General features: G+C 55.3%; 1 protein-coding gene across 1 annotated transcript in view; it reads right to left on the reverse strand.

The window, feature by feature from the left end:
- LOC115298829 (kazrin) overlaps positions 1-14,755 on the reverse strand; it is a 107,476-nt gene extending 92,721 nt beyond the window's left edge. Inside the window, exon 1 of the mRNA XM_029947972.1 lies at positions 14,737-14,755. The gene's annotated coding sequence lies outside the window, so the exon portion shown is untranslated. The remainder of the gene's footprint in view (positions 1-14,736) is intronic.
- Between the last annotated feature and the right edge of the window lie 5,283 nt (positions 14,756-20,038).

Consider the following 20,038-nt stretch of genomic DNA (forward strand, 5'->3'; position numbering starts at 1 on the left):
ATTCTGATGAGTACTTGCTGGGCACCTCGACAGACAGGCAGCGTGGTCTACGGGGCTAGGAGCATTGCAGGGGCGAGGCAGTCTGGGTCTGAGTCCCAGCCACTCCATAACCTCCCCGTGCCTCAGTTCCCACATCTGGAAAATGGGACAATAGCAGTCCCTATCTCATAGGGTTGCTCTGGGGATTAAAAGAGTGGCTGTCCCTGTACAGTGACTATACACAAAAAAACAGAACCTGCCACAGGCCAAATGCTATATTCCTGCTAGTGCTTTCCCCTCCCCTCCCCCTTCTGGGAGCCACTGCCTTCTGGTTCAGAGACCAGCTCTCGCCTGGCAGCCTGGTCCTGGATCCCTGGGGGGCTTCTCCTGGAAACTCCTGACCCGAACCCCACCCTCCGGTAGAACTTTCTCTCCTGAGGTCTCCAGAAATGGGGCTCCCAGCTGCCGAGCTGAGCGGCCCACATGACCCCAATCCGGAGACCCAGGCACGAGAAGCCCCCTCTCTTTTGCCACCCACCACCCTCACTTTCTTCAGTGTAACCGACAAAGAAAGAGATGTATGTAACCTGAACTCCTGCTCTGAGCTGCCGCCAGCTCGCCACCAAACATTTCCCCTGTCTGCCTGGCCCACTCCACCAACATTTCGCAAAGGTCAAACGCTTATTCTACTCTGCACGCTGCGTCTCTCGGGAGAGCAGAGGAGAAAACTATTCGAAAAATGTAAATTGAAAAAAAAAAAAACCCATGGCTCTCCACCCCCCACCTTCCCCCACACGGAGGCACGCACATACCCAGTTCGACAGAACACATGACTGTGTCCCTGCACCCCTTAAGAGGAGTAGGAGGGCAGGGGCGCCTGGGTGACTCAGTCGGTTAAGCGGCCAGCTTCGTCCCAGGTCATGATCTCACAGTTCGTGGGTTCAAGCCCCGCATCGGGCTCTGTGCTGACAGCTCAGAGCCTGGAGCCTGCTTTGGATTCTGTGTCTCCTTTTCTCTCTGCACTTCCCCTTCCTGTCTCTCTGTCTCTCAAAAATAAACAAACATTAAAAAAAAAAAAAAAGAAGGAGGGCAAAGAGAAGATGCAGGATTTTCCCCAATGGTGCCCCACCCCCAGGCTGCTTTTCCCTGAAGGAATTCAAACAATCCTGCCGGCGAAGAGAAGGAAAGCTTGTACCGACCAGCATCTTTCCAATTCTTTCTGGAGCACCTGCCGGCAGGAGTCACGTGATAAGTGCCTTGGCACCTGGCAGAGCCCTGACCCATGATCTAAGCCCACGGAGTACCCACTGAGCTGAAGCCAGCCCAGGGCACGAGCCCAGGGCACAGCTAGCTGGCCTTGTCTCAGGGCCCCCCTGCCCCCAGTCCCGGGCACGGCACCATGCTCTCTTGTCTAGAGGTGCTTTTGAGACCAAACCCGCTTTTCCTTGAAGTCTGTCTCTTCCATACCCTTCCTTCCCCTGCCCCCTCCTCCCCCGGGAGGAGAAAATGACACCAACTGCAGAATTGCAAGTCTGCTGCTGCAGAATCAGTGTGCAGCCTGAATAAAGGAACACGTGTAAGTTAGAGCAGAGACCCCGAATGTGAACGGCCTGGAGCAGGTCAAAGGCTTTCTGTTGGTCTATGCATTTTATTCTCAGATAGCCTCCTCTTGCCCTGCTATCTTGAACTGGACTTTTCTACATCTTTTCTCTTCTTCCCGTCCTCCGACACCAATGTTGGAATGTCCAGGCCTTAGATTGGGACCTCTTTGATACATCTGAAATGGTATGATCACTCATACCTGCCTGGGGGGGGAGGAGAACCGATACGTTGTCCTGGGGTACACAGAACTGGTCGGGTGGGGGGTGTAAACAAAATGAACCAAAACAAAAAGCACACATGCCAGTTTGCAGATACTCAAAGAACTGCTTCGGTGCTTGGCCAAAGCAGAAGGAAGTAGTCCAGTGAAGAGGTAAGTGTCCTAACAGTGACAATGCAGGTGTTTGCACTGTAATTCGACTTATAATAAGAAAAAGCCCCGGGTCCTGTGGGCGGGCTGCCGTGTCCCCCCAGAACCGCAGGTTGGTCACCAGCCAGGCCAGAGAGGTCACTGCCACAAGGCCCTGGACAGGAGGCCCAGGGACAAGGGGACAGCACCCCTCTGGTTCTCCTGCAGGTGAACGGTCAGCATGGTGCCCGGCAAAGGCCGCGGGCAAGGCCAAAGAGTATTCAGCTAAGATTCTTCCAGTAATCATGAAAATTAACCCAGGATAACCTCAGGGCCCAGGTAACTGTTTCTGCCCCTGATCCCAGAGAAGGCTATAAATCTCCTTCCAAATTAGCATTTTCTCTGTGTGCACACCTGCAAAAAGCTAATTTGGGGGAAGCTGGGGGGGGAGAGAAGGGAGGGAACCAGAACCCCTCCCCAAGGCTGGCCTGGCCTGGCAGACAGGCAGCTGACGCCAACATTTTCCGGCACAAATTCAATCCCCTTTTTCATCTGGTCGGCAAGTAACGTATTGCTTATCTTCTCCACCTCTGTCTTCCTCTTTCTGTAATCCCTTGGCTACATGTAAGTGTTCACAGGACCCTCTTGCCAAGGGGCAAGTGTTATTTATTTGGCCATGGATGCTGCTTAATCGACCGCAAAAGGAGTGTGTGAACTCGTCACTGGATATTTCGGTTCCTTTTGACCCATGAGCTGTCAGCACGGGGGTGGGCGGTGCACGGCGGGCAGTGTCCTGACTCCACAGCCCTGGCCTGGCTCAGGCTACTGTGCCCGCCCCTACCTGTCCTCACTGCACCCGGGGGGGTTTCTAGCTGCCCCTCTCCCGGCCTCGCTCCCAGTGGGTGGCACTGAAGTCTTCAGGGCTCCTGCTGAGTCCTCAAAACAGACATCAGGAGAGCCAGGAACATGTGGCTCAGTGTGGAGCACATTCTCCTGCCGCATGAGCAAGGCAGGATTTGGCGCATGAGCAAGGCAGGATTTGGGCCCCGGCGGCTCTCTCTCATCTACTGTCAAAACGGGCTCCCAGTGGGGAGTGAGAGATGTGAGGCTGGGGGCGCTGGGCGAATCAAGGCAAGAGGTCCCATCCTCCCCCTACACTCCTACACTCCCCCCCCCCCCACCCCGGCACAATCTGCCCTGGTCTGACGGAGAAGACAGACATCTGAAGAACCGAAGCTAGAGCGGTAAGGTAAGGTGTACGGCGACCCTGCCTGTGCCCCGGGGCTCACAGCCTTTGTATGGTTTCTACTTCTTACTTTCCTACCATCTGCACAGAGAGTCACCGTGGTTGCGTCAGAGGGGCTCTCAGGTCCAGGAATTAGATTTAGTGTAGATCTTCACGTGGCAGGACGTGGGCCAACAGGTGGATGCTGCAACGTGATCGATTTGGGGCGCCATATAAAAGTGAGCGAATGCTTAAGATCGATCAAAAAATTGTAGGGGCTGCCTGGAGGGAAGGGAGTTTCCAATCCCGGAGGGCAGTCAAGCGCAGGAGGAACACCTGCACTGGACGTCAGGAGTCAATTTGTCATCCTTGCCCCAAATTCTCCACTTTAACCACTCTCCCACCATCTGGGAGGAAGTATCTCCGTATACCAGGGACCCGACCCACTATGATAGATACCGCTGACTGGGCCGGGAGAGTCACCTGACCCAGCACCTGCCCAGCTATTGGTTAGGCAGGGGCCAATCAGATTCTGTCGCCAGGGCATTGCCAAGACTGAAAGGCTACAGCAGGGGAGTAAAGGCGGCGAAAGCACCTAAGGGGAGTCCTTGGGTGGGAAGAGGAGGGGTCCAGACCCCACGGGGCGGCCTTGAACTTCTGGAGGCTGCCCGTTGTATCCTTACAATAAGCCCCGCTTTGACTGGAGCCCCCTGGGGTAGGCGCCCCCTCACACGGGAAGCCCTGGAGCATCCTGGCGGGACCTGCAGGCTGCAGAGCTGGGTGAAGGCTCAGTGACCGTCACTGGAACCTGGCATTGCTGAGGCTGCGAAGGGTAATCAAGCCCCAGGCCTTCCCCAAGGCCACCTCACATTCCCTCTGACTACGGGGTTCACACACGGCCTGTTCTTCCCATGGACCTGCCATCATCACTGCTCTCACCGTATGCCACAGGCAGCAAGACTAAAAGCTCAGTCATTGCCAAGACTCTCAAAGCCTTCTGCCCTGTGGGCAGACACCCTCAGGAGCACACACCTGATCCTTTGGGAAGATGCTTCTGATACTGCCAACGCCAACCCCATGTTTCATCAACATTTGCAACGCGTTTGAGATGGCTTATTTAATAAGGCAGTCACTTTACTTATTAAGTACCTACGGCATACCAGGCTCTGCAGGGTGGGTTCCACCATATCCAGGTCAGGAAGAGGAACCGGAATCCCACGAAGATAAAGCAGCCTCCGACAATTCATTAGTCTCTGACAATCTGCTGCCAGGCCCCCGAAAAACAAAGGCCCTAGCAGACACTACCTCCAAAAATTCTTCCCTCACAAGACCTCACTCTACCCCCAAGGATTTTATCTTCCACTGATCAGTGATTTCAGATTTGTGCAGTGTGGGCATCTCTCCAGCACTCATTCTGGTTTAAAACTGATACAGATGATGTTTACTGAGCACCTACTATGTGCCAAGGACCATGCTAAACACTGTGCATTAAGTCGTCTGATTTAATCTCCACAAAACCTCTACGAGGGAGGGACAGCATTTCCAATTTACAGATGAAGAAACTGGAGCTCCAGAGGGATTGAGAAGCTGGCTCAAGGGCCCCACCGTAGGGACGATGTGTACACAGGCAGTCTGGCTTTGTGGCCCCTAGCACTTGGGACACGCCTCCAATGTCCCCACACTCAGAGCCCTGGGTTCAGTCTGTGTGGGGGAACCCACCCTCCTCCAAAGGGCAGACACCAAAGGAAATGTGGAATCAGCACCTATGCCCTCAACAATGCCAGACACAGAGGGAAGCTAACCATGCCTTTTCCTGAATTCTCACCTTCCCGATGCCCACTCCCTGCCTTGCTGTGAGAAGGCAGCATCTGCCTGTGGGGCATGGGTTCAGGTCATCTCTAAGGGGACGCGATTAGTGCTTTCCAGGGAGATGGCCAAGCCCCACATGCGGCCTGGAAAAATCTGACTCCCAATGGGGAGGCTGCGAGAAGCCAGACGCCGTCTGGAGCGCCCCAAATGCCAGCTGCTGCCCCAACCTCAGTGCACTCAGCAGCGTCAGGGGTGTGACAGGAGGCTGGCAGCGGGAACGGCACATCAGGCACTTCTGCAGGCACACTGGGGTGGGGGGGGGTGTATGTTCAGATCAACCCCGCCCCGCCCCCATACCCGGGAAGCCAACAGATGCAGGGGCCCTTCTAAAAGCCCATCTGGGACAGGGGTGACATAAGAGTTATCAACAGAGGGATGGAAGGGAGAAAAAGGCGGGGTCATAATTACATGGCTAGGAGACCGAGAGAGAAGGAAGCTGAGAGGTGGCAACTGTCTAGCTGGTCCTGAGAGAGAGGAGCAGGAAAAAGAAGAGAAAGAATGAATCCTTAATAGAACAGAGAACTGAGCTCCCCCACAGAGGTGTGCAATGGAGCAGGCCCATAGTAGCTGCTCAAGGAAACCTGGAAAATCCTTAAGTGACACGGTCCACATCTAAGGCTTTCCATTCAACCTCACGGCACCTGGCAAGGAGTGTGTGCACGTGCCGTGTGCACATGTGCGGAAGGCATTATCTCACACTCTGCAGGGTCAGCTTCCACATTGGCCAGGGATGAACATCTCCCTGGCCTCCCTTTGGCTAACGCCCCTCTCTCGGCTGGCACCCCCACCCCCGCTGACTCCAGAGAAGGGTGCACATCTGGGCTCGGCCAGTCAGCATTCTCTGCCACCGGACCAGGTGGTTGGTTCAGAGCCAGCACATCCTTAAAGCAAAACCCATGATGATCAGCCCCGGGATTTCTGGAAATACTGGGAATGAAGGACTTCCTGTACTGGAATCCTAAAAATATAATGTTGCTTAGACATGTTAGGGGTCATTTTTGCCACCAGAAAGGATAAAACCCCAACAGATGAAAGGAGAATTGAGAAACGATGTCATTTGAGCCCCTGGATGCAGCTGCACCTGAAGCCAGACTTCCCTCTGACCATCTCAGTTATGGGGGGGCTACCGATTCTTCCTTTCAGTGAGACAGTTCCAGTTGTGTTTCTACCATTTGCATCTCAGCTTGCCCTGCAACTACCTGACTCTCCCGGCAGGTGGTAGGAAAGTAAGAGGAAGTACAGACAATACAAAGTTAGTTTTTTCAGGAAGCCTTCTGGGCAGTAAGCAAGGACCGACCGCTCTGAGCCCCAGACGCGCTCTGAGTGACGCCACTCTGAGTGACGGTGAGCACGCCTCCCTACCTCACAGGGTGACTGGGAAAGTCGCTGAACCCTCTTGTGAACTCTGTTATCTTTAACCTGTTGTGGTCAAGAGCAGCAGGAAACCCACAGGCCTGGGAGAGTCAGGGACGCCGGCGCAGGGCTCGCCCACACCTGCGCCTCTGGCTGGAGTGTGCGGAGTTGCCCCACGATCCTCCTAGTTCATGATGGGCCGGCCCAGCCCCGGGAGGCAGCCACGGGAAGTAGGGGTGGGGCGCCCAGACAGGAGGGCTGTGCCTGGCCTGCCAAGGGATAAAGTCCCTCCGCTACCGCTCACTTTAGACTCTGCCGTGCCACCGCTGAGGACAGTGCACGTGCCCCTGCAATGTGCATGGCAGTGGGGACAGCAGAGTAATGGCTGCTGCCAGCCGGACTCCAGCTGGACCTGCTCTGCCTCCTGGCTGTGGGCTGGGTCAAGTTTCTTTACTTTCCTGTGTCTCAGTTACTTCACCTGTAAAATGGGGTGATTAATGCACCTCATTGATTTGGGTTGTTGAATGTAGGCAACCCTGCAAGGCAGGAGTCCTGGGATCAGGTCCCCCACCCGCCCCCCATGATTTTCACCTGCGCATTCACAAGGGACAGTAGAGCTTACGGGGTGTGCTCCAGGTGACGTGGGGCACAGGGGAGGAGTCCCTCTGAGCACGCGACTGCTCAGAACACGGGTTCATCCACCTGGCGAGCCGCAAGCCTCTAAAAAGGACCCAGTGAACAGGACCAGTGAGTCAGCCAAGGGCGCAGGGAGGCGGAGCTGGCTTGGGGACAGCACGGGGGCGGGGCTCTGGCCCAAAGGTCGGCAGCACTGGCTGCAGACAGATAGGTGGCCACCTTGGGAGAGGAGGTCGCACAGGGACATTCTGGGGGAAGTCCCTGAGGCCTCCTCCAGGAGCCTGGCACCAAGAGAGGGAAGAGGAGCCGAGGGCCATTTCAAACACCCCGGCGGTGCCCCACACACAACCAAAACTCTTCTCAGCAGGCCCTCGCCAGCTCAGGTGCCCACCTGACTACGACTCTGGTTTACGTTTGAGGACAGAGAAGCAATGAAAAGACTCAGCGATGCGACGTACTCTGACTTCCTTGAACAGGGAAAGTTGTGGGGCCAAGTGCAACAGGCTCGGGGTGCCCAAGCTCTGAGCTCGAACCGGAAAGTCTGCAGAGGCCAAGGCCAAAGAGGAGTCGCCCAGGCTCCCCCTGGCCCTGCTAACGAGGGCAGGAAGCAGAGAGGCATTTGAGGAAATGTTCAACGACACCGAACACAGAGGAAGAGTTTCCAGGGTCTAATCCTCTGAAGATATCCTTGATTTTAGGTCAGAGGGGAAGACTGTGTTTGGGGCAATTCTGTGTTTTATCTATAATTATATCCCTTCTACTTAAGGGTTCTGACCCAGGCAGGTGCACCCCAAGTATCTGTGGGATAAATGAAGAAAAGAACTTCATGGGTTCTATGTGTTCAATGATTTTTTTTTAATGTTTGTTTATTTTTGAGAGAGAGAGGAAGGGGGCGGGCAGAGAGGGAGACACAGAATCTGAAGCAGGCTCCAGGCTCTGAGCTGTCAGCACAAAGCCCGACGTAGGGCTCAAATTCACAAACCATGAGATTGTGACCTGAGCCCAAGTCGGATGCTTACCCGACTGAGCCAGCCGGGAGCCCCCTCGTTGATTATAGAGACTGAAACACAAATTGTCCACTTGTTTACTGGGCGACCGGAGTGACACAAAGGACAAGGGCAAGTGTAAAAGCAAACGGACTCATGATCTGACATCTCAGATCGAGGCTGAGAACGAAGTCCAGTGCAGGGGTGCCGGGAGAGGGTACCCACAAGGCACCTTCTTCACCAGTCCTATTCCTGCCTCTATCTTTCAGCCAACTCCAGAAGAAAAGAGGGACATGTTTACTGACCCCTCAAAACCCTGACAATTACTGGTGGGGCCACAGGAGTCCTCCGGGTGTGCCCGACGTGCCGGGTGGGGCTCATCCAAAGGTGTGTCAAAATGTGAGCGGGATTAGATTTCTCCGAAGGCCCTTCCAGCTCCAATATTCACGTGCACACATTTCCTCCCACTTGGAGCATTTCCGGAGTCCCGCTTTGCGCCCCAGGTGACCACACATGGAGACAGATGTGTCAGTGCCTTACAGGCCCCACCCCCTTGGAGTTACAGTTCGGGGCACCCAGGGTGACACTCAAGAAAGGCTCACGCAGGCCCCAGCCACAGCTACGCTGTGCTCCAATGACACGTGCCCACGGCAATGCAAGGACTAAGCACAGAACAGGTGGAATGAACACGTAAGGCTTTTGCAGAAGGGTCGGGGGCCCAGGCAGGGACAGAAGTGGAACATTCAGAAGTCAGTGTGGAGTGGAGAGGTAACAAAAGTAAGAAAAAGGTGAGAGACGGGAGTGAGCCAATTGGCTCCTGGGACAGTGAGGAGACGCTGAGCTCAACACAAGTCAGAAGAGAGGCTGTCAGGTGTCCCTGGTTCCCAGCCCCAAACCCAGGCCGGAGCGGGTGCAGGACACCTGCCAGGCGGGTGAGCCAGGCGCCCTGGGAGAGTGTGAGGGAGGCCGTCCTCAGAACCGCCTCCCTCCGGAGTGTAAAGCACCCTGAGGGCAGAGCTGGTTTGGCTCAGCTTGTCGGCCCCAGGCACCAGAGGAGTATTTATCCAGTGAGTAATCGGAAAAATGGGCAGATTTGATTTCATAAAGGTGCTTGGCTGGAATCCGAGTTGTGGGTCAGCCCGACCCTCAGCTGTGGCCCAGAGACGTGAATGAGCTGGGAGAGAGCAGAGCTAAAAGGCCCATGAAGGCAGAGAGGTCGGAGACCAAGCAGGTGACACCCTTGCTGCTGAGGGTGCAGGGGAGGCGGGGAGGCGATCGCTCTCCGGATGCAACAGCAGCAGCTGAGTGTCAAGAAGCCACGGAGGTACACAGAGGGTGACCACGGCCCCGGTTCACCTGGGGATTGAGGCTGTCCCAGGGTGTGGGACTCTCAGTGCCGACACCAGGAAAGTCCTGGCAGCCGAGAAGGAGTTGGGGACCTGCGGCACAGGTCTGCCTCACCAGCACCCCAGTGGGAAAGGATTGCCGGTGGGGCCAGCCCCGTTGGTCAGGGGCCTCAGACACTACAAAGCCTTTGCAGACGTGTGGGCTCGGGCAAAGCAACCCCAGATCTGAAAGCTAAGCCAGGCTGACACCATGGATCTCATCTCCTGGAACAGGGAAACCGAGGTTCAGAGCTGAGTGGCCTGCAGAAGCAAGGTCCCACAGCAGGTGAGTCACAGGGTCAGTGTGGTGTCCTGGGCTCCAGCTCCCTCACTTTCCCTGCTTGTTGGGAAGATGTGAAATACACAAGTGCTGTCTATTGAGCGCGGTTGCGAGCTGTGTCAATTTCCTCTGAGCCACTGGACAGGAAGTGGGGGGGGGGGTGTCGTGCACCAGAGCCCTCGTCCCCAAAAGGGGCTCTAGGGGCCCCAGGGAAATGGTCCCATCTGGTCTTCTGCTCTTCCGAGACTCTGGCCCAGGGGGAGCAGTGGCCACCACCTGGGACATGGGGAGACAGAGTGGGGACTGGGGTGCTGCTGGCCTCTCCTAGGACATCCCCACTATGGCCGTCCCTTGGATGAGGCCAAGATCCCCAAAGGCCCTTGTGAAAGGCCGATGCATCATCTAGCCACACACATCTGTAGTCCCCAGGTATGGAGGGGTCTCAGCAGCTCCGGGCAGAGGGGGAGAGAACACGCCAGGCTACAGGGGGGCAGGGAGAAGACGGGGGGGCGGTTTAAGCAGGAGCTTCCTAGAGGGGTGCGGCTCAGTGATGGGTCTCACGCTGTATCTGCATCAGCATCACCTGAGGGGGATTATTACGAGCCAGACTGCTGGGCCCACCCTGTTTCTGACTCTGCAGGTCTGGGGTGGGCTGAGTTCTCCCGGGAGGCTGATGTTGGGCCTTGGCACCCCATCTTGAGAACCACTGGCCTGGAGCATGTGGTTATGAGGGATGAGGGGAAGGGGAAGACGAACTGGGGTGCTGACGGGTCACTGGGGGCTGTGGAGACCCATGAAGTAATGATGGAAGGCGCTGGGAGGCCTTGGTCCTCACCCTGTGGAGAGGGTTAGAATCACAAGGTGGTGGAGGGAACCTGCTTAAAAGGCAGACTTGTGGGCTCCTTCCCAGATACTTCCCACCGTCCAGGTCTGCTAGGGGGCCCAGGAACTTAAAAACCCACAGTGGGCTCCGAGTGATTCTGATGCAGGCAGTCCAGGGTCCCCAGGGAGAGGCGTGGGGGTCTCAGAGTGGCGCTGTGGAAACATGCATTTGGCAGGTGTCGTGACCTGCAGTGAGCCCCAGAAATGTCTGTGGCCTCACGCCCTGCCTCGGGCCCAGCTGCCCCACCCAGTACAGTAGCCACAAGCCACGTGGAGCCTTTTACAAGTAAAGCGGGGCACCTGGCTGGCTCAGTTGGTTAAGTGTCTGACTCTTGATTTCGGCTCAGGTCATGATCTCACGGTTCATGAGATGGAGTCCCATATCGGGCTTTGCCCCGACAGTACAGAGACTGATTGGAATTCTCTCTCTCCCTCTCTTTCTGTTCCTCTGCTGCTTGCACTTTCTCTAAAAAATATTTTTAAAAAATCAAAATTCAGTTCTTTGGTCATCCTAGCTACATTTTTGACCCCAGTGCCTACCACATGGGACTGTACAGCTCTAGAACATTTCCTCTTTGCAGAAAGTTCTATCAGAGAGCTCTGGCCTGGAGAGATCCCAATATGTCTGCCACTGTTTCCCTTTCTATAAAAAGGGGTTTCTCCGCCATCTTTCCCAGGGTGCAAGAGAGAAGGAAGCCACCCCTGAGAGCGACGTTTCTACAGCCCATGCACCTGCTGGTGGGAGGCGGCGGTCCAGCGTGGCCGGACGGCATCCATGTCTGCCCCAGAACCCAAGGTTCTTCTTCCTTCTAGTTGGCTGTTAGTGCTAGATCCCCTCCCCCCGCCATGATGACAGTCCTTAGTAGTTAGAGCTTAATCATCACGAGTACAAAGGAAAACAAACTAATAAAAACCTAAGCAAGTCCCCTTCGAGAAAAGCGATACCAAACAAAACAAACCAACCAAAAACAGTGTGTTCAACGCATCACAATAGCAGAGGCATTAACAATAGACCAGATTTAATCCCTGAGAAACAGCAACTGAATTTATTTCTTCCCCAGAGCTTCCCAGCACCCATGTTTTCAAGGAAGGAATGGAAAGACAACTAGAGATGAAGCGCCGGGGCCAGGGGTCCCCATGTGCGGTTCCAGGATGGGCAGTGTGGGGACAAGGACAGCCGGTCTGTTAAGAGTGCAGGCTCTGCAGCTGACAGCAGGCAAAGGCACGGACGGGAAGCAGAACGGCCGGTCGCCAGGGGCTGGAGTGGGGGCGGGGGTATTGCTCAGTGACTACAGTCACAGTTCAGGACTACGGAAAAGTGCTGGAGGGGTGCCTGGCGGGCTCAGCTGGTTGAGCATCTGACTTCAGCTCAGGTCATGATCTCCCGGTTGGCGAGTTTGAGCCCCGTGTTGGGCTCTGTGCTGTCAGCGTGGAGCCTGCTGAGGGTCCTCTGTCCCCCTCTCTCTCTTCCCCTCTCCTGATCGCTCTCTCTCTCTCAAAAATAGAGAAAAAGCATTTTTTAAAAAGTGCTGGAAAATGGATGGTGGTGATAGTTCACATACTGTGAAGGTATTTGATGTCACTGACTTGTACACCTAAAAATGGTTAAAATGGGCAATTTGATGTTACGGACACTTTACTGCCAAAAAAATAAAAAGTGAACTCCACCCTGGACCTACTGAGTCAGTCTTGGGGGTGGGCCCCGGAATCTGCATGTCAGTCCGCTGGCCCCGAGACCCAGATCTTTGCTGCCCCCTTCCCCAGAGGAGGGTGACAAGCCGCACCTTTCCCTCTGCGGCCCCTTGGCTTCACACCCCATTTTGTAAGCCTTGAAAGTCCTACAGGATCTGAAGTGATAGAAATCCCTCCCCACGGCCCATGGCTGTTCTCCTCACAATGGTCACGGTCGGAGAGGCCAAGGAAGCACACAGGCCATGTGTGCTGTGTGCACAGCAGAAGGGACCCGAGTGGGGCCAGGAGGGCGGGCGCCTGGTGGGGGGGAGGCGGGCTGGAAGAGCAGACCCCAGCAGCGGGCTCGATACCGAGTCTAAAGAATCTGGATGGGGGCGCCTGGGTGGCTCAGTCGGTTGCGCCGACTTCAGCTCAGGTCATGATCTCACAGTTCGTGGGTTCAAGCCCCAGGTCAGGCTCTGTGCAGACAGCTCAGAGCCCGGAGTCTGCGTCAGATTCTGTGTCTCCTTCTCTGCCCCTCCCCCACTTGCACTCTGTCGTGCAAAAATGAATAAACGTTAAAAAGATAATTAAAAAAAAAAGAATCTGGATGAACCACAGGCAGAGAGCGGGGTCCCCCTCTGTCCACTCTGCGTCCTGCCCTAGGCCGGGCTCCTCCAAGGTGCTCATGGAAGAAGGAACAGCTGAGCGGAAGGCACAGGCGTGCTGGTTAAGGGTGGGGTAGGGGGGCGCAGTAGCTGAGCAAAGACAGAGTCTTACTCGGGTTGCTTCCTCACCCCTGCACAATCCCGGGAGCACATGAGACAGATAAGCAGCTGCCCCTTTCTAAGAGATTCGGAGAATGTCAGGTGGGGGGGGGGGGCGGGAGGGGTGCCTGGGCCAGGACTTAGCTAGGAAGTCCATATGCCTGCTGTCCTCTTCGGGACACCTGTGGGAGGGAACAGGCCGCTGCTGGGGATGATGTCAGGAGGCAGGGGGTAAATCAGAGTACTCGGCCTCCTAACGGTCTTGCTCTAACATGAACCCAATCCCAGAAAGGCAAAGCGCAGAGAGGTTCTCAAAGTCTGGGCCATGGAACCCCTGTATGAAGATGACCCAGGGCACTCAATAAAGATACAGATTCCCAGGCCCCCTCCCCAGAACCACAGGCAGAAGGGAGGTGGGGCCTGCGGTATCCTGGCAGGCACCTGGGACCACTGTGCTCCTCAATCTGGAACCCCAGGAGTCAGGAGAGAAATTCCCAGCTTTGCCAAGGCACCGTGTGTGGTTGGGGGTTTTCATCTTTGGCGCTGGAAACCACATGACATCGTAGTGTATGGTCCCTTCCTCACTCTGGGCCTCAGTTTCCTCACTCTGTAAGGAGCGACAGACTCCCACCCTGCTGCCGTCTCCCTCTCTGGGACTCTGTCCAGGTTGGATCTCCTGTCACAGGCCAGCTGGCTGCTCTGGACTCTCACTGGGGCAGAGAGACTAGCCATCTCCGGGAGGTAATGGAGTGCCCTGGGCCCCAGAGGCCCTCACTTCCAACTACCTCTGGCTGATTGGAAGCCAGCGTCCCGTGACACCCAACCCAGGACACCCAGCTGCGCAGCCTCTGCCTGGTGCCCTGGTGGCCCGCAGGGAATAGTTAGCTGATGAAGGAAAAACCACAGGGAGAAGCAATGGTCCTGGGGCAGACAGGGTGGCATCCTGGAATAGCCACTTAGTACAATCTGTGTAACTGCTGTCAAGCCTCAACTGTGTTACTTAAAAATTTTTAAATATTTATTATTTGGGGGGGGCAGGGCAGAGAGAGGGAGACACAGAATCCAAAGCAGGCTCCAGGCTCTGAGCTATCAACACAGAGCCCAATGCAGGGCTCAAACCCACGAATCGCAAGATCATGACCTGAGCTGGAGTCGGATGCTTAACCACTGAGCCATCCAGGAACCTCAATGGGATCACCTGTAGGACGGGGAGGAGGCTGCGTTGCCTTCCAGGGGTAGGAGAAGACCAACAGGGATGTGAGGAACAAAGTGCTTGGCTCCTGGGTGGCCCTGAGTCAATGGCTTTTCCTCATTAGAAGGACCGTCCCGAGCCAGAAGCACACGCTCGTCCCTGCCTGGGTATGGGGACTTCAAAGTTACCAGGGCACCCGTGACGCCGGGCCATGCAGTCGGGAAGAAAGTGTTCAGGAACTGGCAGCTGCTGTTTGCCGTCCCTCCAGGCCCCCAGGGAGAGCTTTCTGAAGCTTCTGCACAATTAAAAGGCACCGAACACACTCAACGCCTGTGATAAAGTTACCGCCCAAACTAGCTGGGAGCCTGAGCCGGCCTCCAAATCCGGGCAGCAGCAACAGACGGGGTTGGGAGCACCTGCAGGCAAGGCTACCAGGTGGAGGGTGCCCCCCGCAGCCATCCCCAGAGCCCGGTGCACTGAGAGGGTCGTCATCACTGGGCCTCCCAGCTCCCCTCCTCCTTGGCCCAGGCTTAGCGTCCCCTGGCTCAGAGCCCAGGACTCACCCACCTGTCATACCTCTCTGGCTGCTAATTTCTTCCAAATCTGGGGCTGCTGCAACACCTTTGGGGCCAGTGCCACTCGTCGAAGGCTGTGAGGAATGGCCACAACCGGTGTCCTGCACCTGGCTTCTCTTGAAGGCATCCCAACAGCAGACAAGAGAAAGCACGAAGTCCCCACCTTCACGATGGCTGCCCCACGGGGCACGGAAAGGGTGGTCCTTTAGAACAGGAGTCATTCCTGACATCTCCCCTCCCGGACGGGCGCTCATCGGGCACACGCAAGGTGAAATGCATTTACGGAGAGTAAATTCATAAAAAATAACTACACGCACAGGCACGCACATGCACACACACCTTGGAAACACAGCTTGCCGTCCTCTCTGGAGTGTTTACAGCCCTTAGTGACTCACAGCAAACACGGCATCCCCACGGCGGCTGCTTGGCCGGCTTTAATGACATGTTGGCTCTGCTTATCTGCTGGGGCGCAAATCTGTGTAAACACCTAGGCATCTGATTTTCCACTTTTGTCAACTGGCCATCGGATACGTGGGAGGGGCTAGGCTCCAGGCTCCTGTTTGCTGTTTTCCTTGTAACACCCGGGGACTCTTGAAATGATTAAAAGGGGAGTGAACTCATCTTTCAGAATGGCTAGAGGGTTCTGGAATATCCTCCGGTTAACTCAATTGGAATATTACAAGGGACGCAAAGCATGCGTAAGGACTATTATGGAAATTTCCGGATTCCTTAGAAAACCAAATAAGCTAGCTACCAGTCCTCTGGAATCACTCGATCTCCTCAAATCCCAGTATCTCAAACTTCGAAACATTTAAAAAGTTTACGCACACGTACACACTCAGTCGATTCCTTTGGACTCTGGATAAATGGGAATGACTCCTCCCTCCTGCGGCTTCGGGCTCCACAAACACGAAAGATGCCAACCGTACAGATTCCTGTCCAACAACTCTGAAGTGGGTAATATCCCATTTTACAGACGGGTAAACTGAGGGTTGGGATCTTTAATTTGCTTGGCAACACACAGCTAGTAAGCAGAAGGGCTGACAGATCAAGCCAGGGTGTGTTTGATTCCGCAGCTGGTGCCCTGCACTCAGTGCCCTGGCAGAAGGAAAGTGCAATCCGTCTCACCGAGCGGCCCCCCAGGGCGAGGGGGCCTGGCCGCAGGAGGGCTCCCCAGCGGAACCAATCGGAATGGTTTCCAAGAGCAGTACTTCTCACCCCCAAACCTCAGCAGTCTGTCCCACTCAGGTCGCCAAGGACGCCCACGCTGAACCCCTGTGGTCCTAGTGGCTTTCTCAGAGAATTCCCTGTTCCAAGGTGGTGATTTAATCTCACCCCTCACCCAGCAGAAATCCTGTACAGAAGGGATAACGCAAGAGCAACCGACTGCTGAAACTGCTAAAGGTACAAAGATAAGCAAACGCTTGGGTTGCTTAAAACGAGGAAAGTCAAGGAGAGGACAACCCCCACCTCCTCTTTTTCAAAGATAAAAATTTAAAGAGAAAACAGGAAACTTAATGTGGGTCTTCGTCCTAAAGATCAACACGAGGTCTTTCCACACTGCCTTGAGTGCCTCAGCCGGGGACCTGACCATCAAGTCCTGGCTGTGACACCTACCAGCTGTGTGATTCCGGCAAGTGCCTCCGCTTTCCTGAGCACCAGCCTCCTCGCCTGTGGACGACGGGACGAGCCATTGCACTGCCCCGCGGGGCCCCTGGAGGGCTGATTAAGACAAAGCAGCCCATGTGGCTAGTACTGTAACTGGCCCCCAGGAGGGTACAGGACAGCAACGGGGGCCAGTCCACAGATCCACAAGGGCCTGGTGCCGTTGGCTGGGGGGAGAGGGGGTTGCTTTCCATGAGGGGGAGGGGCAAGAGGCCGCAAGAACGCCAATGGCTAATAAAAAAGACAGAGGCCCTATTAGGTCTGGTGGCTTTTGAAAGCTGGGGTTCAGAGAAAAGATGAAGGAGCCTCTGAGCTGGGTCTCCAAGTCTGGGGAGGCTTCAGATGTGGACGGATGAGGTGTCCAATCTCCAAAGACACTACCAATGACTCCAAAGATACTAACTTACCAATGACTTTTTTAAAAATGTTTTTAATGTTTATTTATTTTTGAGAGACAGAGCATGAGAGGGGGAGGGGCAGAGAGAGAGGGAGACACAGAATCCGCAGCAGACACCAGGCTCTGAGCTGTCAGCACAGAGCCTGACGAAGGGCTCAAACCCACGATCCGTGAGATCATGACCTGAGCCAAAGTTGGACGCTCAACAGACTGAGGCACCCAGGCGCCCCCCACCAATGATTTTTAAACAATGACTTGGTCATGCCTTTAGCTGGCGGGTGAACACCCTTTTGCCCTAGGGACTCGCTCACTTCCTTCTCTGACCCCGCGGCCCCAAAACTCCCCAGCACCCGCTTCCATCGTGCTAACCCCTCACGGGGCTTTATTTTCCTGCATAGCCCTTGCTGTCTCCTGACACACCCCACGTGCCCGCGCCTGCTGGAAATCTCCTCCCACAGATGGAAGCTCCAGGAAGCAGAGGCTGCGGCTGCCCTGTTTGTCACTGTATCCCCGGCGACTGTAGTTGCTCAAGAAATGTGACTGAATGGACAACGGAAGAAGGGAGAATTCGAGTCACAGCCTAAGAAGCTTCAGGGAGCACAAGCTTTACTCTGGGAGGGGGAAGGGGTTCCAGATGACCTCCCCCCAGGTGGGGTTAGTTAGTCCCATGGTGCCCAATGGGGAAACTGAGTCACCGAGTTTCTCAAAGGTCACACCGATTTGAGGAAGAACCAGGTGCAGACTGAGCACGTGTCTAATTTCGGCGTCTCCTGCTCTGGTTCTTAGCCTGAGCTGGCCCCACGCTGGAGGCCAGAGCTGTCACCCGCACAGAGCCTGTCCCCTCGCTGATCTCAGGACACCCTCCACGAGCAAAGTCAAGGCGTCCAGGCTTCCAGCCTGCCCAGCGAGCATCCCCCCCCTTACCCCTCCCCCACACTTCTGAAAGTGCCAGCTCCCAGACTCGGCCATCCCACAGAGCAACTCCCACTGAGCAGCTGGGGACCGACGTGCTGAGGGCCCGGGGCCAGTCACCTCACAGCCTGGCTAAAATGTTTATTTCAACGATAATCTCAGCTGTGGCTCCGAGCCAGAAGAGCTCTCGCTGGCTTCCCAGAGGAAAACCCCCCAACAGCAGACAATGGTTTGAGGATCCATGTCCAAGGCAGGCCCAGCCGGCACGGAAGTTCTCAGAAACTGAACCAGACACCAGAAGAGGGTGAAGGGGTGGGCAGTGGAGGAGAGAGAGGACTCACGACTTTCTGGTGAAACTGCTGGCCTGCTGACCCTGTTTCCTGCTAGAGGTGCCTTCTGTAAGGAGAGTTCCACTGCTCTCTGCCCTAAAGGGACACCACGAGGGCCATCAGAACCACCACCGCCCCCAGGGCCTTGGAGACTGGCGTTTCTCAGCTACACCATGTCATCAGGATATTGTTATTATGAATACATCGTGAGTCCATGTAGACACAAAGTAAACAGATCTATCTCCCCCTAGCCATCTCCTATACTTTTACATAATAGCCACCCTGGCCGCACCCCCCCCTTCCTCACCCCTCCCCGGCACAACAGTCAACGTCTCGGATCGCTGAGGGATTTTACAGACAAGACAAATCTCATTTTGGCACAGTTCAGGAGGGTGGAGATGGAACGAACACACAGCATCAAGGCCTAATCGGAAAGGGAGTCAATGGGGGCACTGACAGGTGCCTCACAAGTGAGGCTGGTAACGAACCTTTATCACGCATCAATTACGAACGAGGCAAGGTGCTTTGCTAGCTTTCAAATCATCCAAACGCCAGCTGACCCTAGTATTTATTATCTGCCACTTTTCAGAAGGGTACATGTGGTCTCAAACAGATGAAAACAACTTGCCCAATCTCTTCTATTTGCTTATGCTTTGCATCGATGCTCTGTTTTATACCAAGCCGTCTTGGACTCTAACTTGTCTGTGTAACTGGGGAGAAGGTGGGACGTCTCCAGCAAGCCCAGCCCCAAGGCCGAGGCTCCAGGGATTCACGCTACTTCCAGGGCTCGGGGTCCCTTTTCTAGGCCCTTGGTGACCCAAGACTTCAGTGGCTCCAGGACACCGGTGGGAGCTCAGCTGTGACAGCTCAGCTAATCACAGCCGGCTCCTGTGGCTGCAACCGAGATACTAGGGATTCCGTCTCCCTGGGAGACCAACACAGGCAGCCTGGAATTAGGGGTCCTTGGCTGCTGGCTTTTTCTCATAGGAAAGAAATAATTATTAGGTAAATAAGCTTGGTGTTGCCCAGCTGGTTAAGCCTGCGGTCTGGGAGAGGCATTCTGTTGTGGACTGACAGAAAATTTGAAATCGTGGCACCTTGGGCAAGTTGCTGAAAACTCTGGCATTTTCTGTCCTATCTTCATGGAGATAACACAGAGTTATCTGGCTCCCAGAGTTGTGATAAAACTTTAAGGAGACACTGCATGCCAATTACTGGATCACAACAGGTATTCAAGAAATAATGAATAATCACGTGGTCCTCCACCCCCCATTTTTTCCTGGAAAAAGTATTCAAACTTCAACCTGATGATGACAGACACTTCTTGGAAGCCCTTCATCTTCCATCTAAATTTCTTCCTACTCTAGAGTCAAGGGGATACAGGGATTCCTGGGGGAACCCCTTCCCCCCAGGCATTACTTGCAGGGGCGGGGCGGGCAGCTGAGACAGGAACAGAATGGAACGGGCGCACCTGCTCTGAGCAATTTAACAAAACGCGGTTTTCAGCTTGGGTCAGATTAGCCTCTGATACGCAATGAGACCATTTCATTTGTGTCTGCACCGCCCCGATTTCTTCCTATATCAGTCCTTCAAACGTAAGAGAAGTCTCTCCGCTCCTACCAAACGCGAATCGTCACCTTCCTCTCCGAGGGGCAGCGACAGAGCAGGGCTCTCCTGACACTGTCTGGGGCTCGCAGGTGGGTTACGGGCGCGGCCGGAGAGGGGCTGCCCCAACTCCGTGCGGGGCTGCCCCCTTTCCCACGCTTCCCGTGGAAGTCGCGGGTCCCGCCCAGAGCACGGTCTCCAGACGCCGCGGGATCTCGCAACTCCGGCAGGCGTGGCCTTGACCTCCCTCTGCAGCTCTCCCGGGGGGCTTGGCCGGAAAGCCGCGACCCCCGAAACCCCCGTCCCCACGCTGAAGAACTAACTCCGCGTCCCGCGCGTCTCCCCGGACACCCGTCCCCGCGCTGGGGCCGCGGCGCGCGGC

The sequence above is a fragment of the Suricata suricatta genome, chromosome 8 (genome assembly GCF_006229205.1).
Source record: "Suricata suricatta isolate VVHF042 chromosome 8, meerkat_22Aug2017_6uvM2_HiC, whole genome shotgun sequence".
NCBI lineage: Eukaryota > Metazoa > Chordata > Mammalia > Carnivora > Herpestidae > Suricata > Suricata suricatta.